The 3301-nt window shown below is 38.3% G+C and overlaps 1 non-coding gene across 1 annotated transcript; it reads right to left on the bottom strand.

Moving 5' to 3' along the window:
• Window positions 1-2686: 2686 nt before the first annotated feature.
• On the bottom strand, window positions 2687-2791 carry LOC141715266 (small nucleolar RNA R71). Its single transcript, XR_012572033.1, has one exon. It is a non-coding gene; the product is annotated as a small nucleolar RNA R71 (small nucleolar RNA).
• Between the last annotated feature and the right edge of the window lie 510 nt (window positions 2792-3301).

Genomic DNA, 3301 nt, shown 5'->3' on the forward strand with positions numbered 1-3301 from the left:
GAGACTCTTCTGAGACTATCACTAAAATTTACAGTGGTAACTCACAGTCTAGAAGAGATGGAAGAAGAGGTGGCTTGGGACTTCCAAATGTTGATACTTACACTAGAAATGTTTTGATTCTAAGGGAGCCTGGAAATATAATAGGGATAGGAGAGAATGTACAGCTTAAAGATTTACAGAAGATCATATATGTTCAAATAGTGCCTGATTTGTATGACACAAGTAAGCCTAAGGAAAAGATGTTGTATTTTTTGGAGTCTGGTAAAAGGTTGAAGATTTCACAAGAATATATGAGAGATAAACCATGGCAAGAGTTGGAATATGTTATCACTTTACTTAAGGTAATTAACTCTACTACTGCTAGATGGTCTGCTTATCTAAAGGACCTAATATGCAGGAAGCGGAGAGGAATGACATACAAGTCAAAGTACACTCCAAAATATATTGATAAATCTGGAAACACTGTTGATATGCCTGTTGGAGGATCCAAGGTGATCATGTCTATAGGTGTAAAAGTTCTCACTTTCAACCCTAATGGTAAGAAAGTTGTGTTGAGTGGCATTATGACACTTTATAACGCTCCATTAAGCTTTGAATTGGTGTTTTTGTACTCAAGTTGTTGGTGTTTTAATGTGTTTTCTAGTGTTTTTGCATTTCAGGCATTAATTTGGAATTCAGGTGAATTAGCATATATTTTATGCTAATATGGTGTTAGGATGGTGTCCAAGGAATAAAGCTCGTGAAGACCAACTCATTACAGCAAGAAAAGAAGAAAAATGGAATTTTCTCCAGAAGACCAGCACGCCCGTGCTGTTATAGCGCGCGCCCGTGCCCAAAGTACAGAGACACAGCGCGCCCGCTCTGATCAAGCGTGCGGCCGCGCCGGGTCGGGAACCCAGAATCCTGATTCTTGTGGGCTTTTGATTGGAGGACTTCTACTATGCATGGGCTGCTATATATATATATAAATAAAGGTCATTTTTCAAAAGGAGACATATCAGAGCACAAGGAGAAGGCGTAAGAAGACCATTTTAGCACAATTCAATGAAGGCGAAGAAGATCTAGTTTAAACTAGTGATTCTTTATTCTAAGTTGTAGCTTTTGATGCTAGTTTTCTTATTAGTGAACCTATACTCTTATTACGTACTTTGTTTATTATTTGTTTATAAAGACTATGTTTATTATACCATGCTTTCATCGGAACCCCGTTGATGATGAGTCCGATTATGGGCTAATCGTTATCGTGGGGTTCTAGCGGATTTATTTATGGATTTCTTTAGTTGATTTGTTTTGATGCCTTAGTGTGTAGTGACTGTATGATAACCTAGTATTAGTTGTGCTTATTCGTCTTATGAGCGTCGCGAACTTATAAGATAGCGTGTTAATTCTTATTGAAGCGACAGTGAATTTAAGGATTTAGAACTTTCCATGCTAGCATAGGTTCATGTGTTATTGTTATGCATGATTCGTAGGTAATTTTAACCATCTTACTTGCCCTATGTAATCATAATTGATAACTTGTGCATTAAACCGTTATGTTTTCAAATTCTATAGACATATAGGGTTTCAATATAATTGGTGTTTATTCAGCTTCTATCTCTTTTATGGATGTTTGGTAGTATGTTATTCGTGCAACGAAAGTTGGCGTTTAGCAGTTTCGTGTTGTCTGATTAGTGTCATCACCATTACATGCTAAGGTTAAGATCAATGAGGTTATTGAATGAAGTATTTAATGAAGTTAGAATCCCATGTTTATGTCACATATTATTCAACTCTCTTTAATCTTTTAGTTAATGTTCTCTAGTTTAACTCTCAATAGTTAATCGTAGTATAATCAAACCCAAATTGTTGTTCGTCTTAGCATTGAATAATAGCCATATCATTGTTGCATAAGTGCATAAATCACATAGTTAATTTAACCAGTCTCTGTGGGAACGAACTAGAAATAATTATATATTACTTGTGATCGTGTATACTTGCATGAATTATTAGCGCATGCTTAACGACTAACAAGTTTTTGGCGCCGCTGTCGGGGACTCGATGTTAACTTTTAGTTTATATGTTTGTCATCAGTGATCGTTAAAGTTCATTGACTTGGACATTGTTACTTACCTACTGTTTTCCTTGTCATGTTTCAGGTACTCTAGCGAGCGTGTATGCATACGTGTTCGCAAGCTCGTAAGAGAACTCTGGATCAAGCCGAGGAAGAAGCTGTAGTGATTCGAAGGGAAGTTTTTGAGGATGAAGAGAAAGTAGAAGAAGAAGAGAAAGTTAAGGAACCAGCTTTAGTAGTGATGGGAGATCAAGCAGAAATTCCTAAGGCTCTGATGGACTATTCTCAGCCTAAGATCAATAATATTCAGTCGAGCATCGTCAGACCAGCCATCTCAGCTAACAATTTTAAGATCAAGTTGAGCATGATTCAGATGATATAGAACTCAGTTCAGTTTGGGGGTTCTCCTACAGAAGACCCCAACATGCATATCAGGGATTTCATCGAGATCTGTGACACTTTCAAGTTCAATGGGGTGACTGAAGATGCTCTCAAGCTGCGACTCTTCCCATTCTCGCTGAGGGATAAAGCAAAGTTCTGGTTAAATTCTCTACCATCAGGGTCTATCACCAAATGGGAGGATCTTTCTCAAAAGTTTCTCACTAAATTCTTTCCTATAGTGAAGACTGCTGCAATCAGGAATGCTCTTACTCAGTTTGCATAGCAAACTTGAGAATCTCTGTGTGAGGCTTGGGATTGATATAAGGAGATGCTAAGGAAGTGCCCACATCATAGAATACCTGATTGGATGATTATAAACTATTTCTATAATGGTTTGGGCGCTCAGTCTAGACCTATGCTCGATGCAGCGTCTGGTGGAGCCTTATGGGCCAAAAGCTATAATGAAGCTTATGAGTTGATTGAGCTCATGGCAGCTAATGAATACCAGAATCCTACGCAAAGAATGTTATAAGGCAAGGTCGGAGGAATTCTGAAAGTGGATACAGCTACTGCTATAGCTTCTCAACTTCAAGATTTGACGATGAAAATGGACTCTTTGGCTAATTATGGAGTTAATAAATCACTAGTATGTGTGAGCTTTTTGCGGGGCACATGAAACAGGGCAGTGTGCTATTTCTAGCGAATCAGCTCAATTTGTGAGCAATTTTCAGAGATCACAGCAACAAGCTCCAACCACTTATCATCCCAATAACCGCAATCATCCTAACTTCAGCTGGAGCAGCAATTAGAATGCGGTGCAACAATCTTATCAGCCATACACAGCAAAGCAGTATAACCCTCCTGGTT

The sequence above is a fragment of the Apium graveolens genome, chromosome 3 (assembly GCF_009905375.1).
Source record: "Apium graveolens cultivar Ventura chromosome 3, ASM990537v1, whole genome shotgun sequence".
Taxonomy (NCBI): domain Eukaryota; kingdom Viridiplantae; phylum Streptophyta; class Magnoliopsida; order Apiales; family Apiaceae; genus Apium; species Apium graveolens.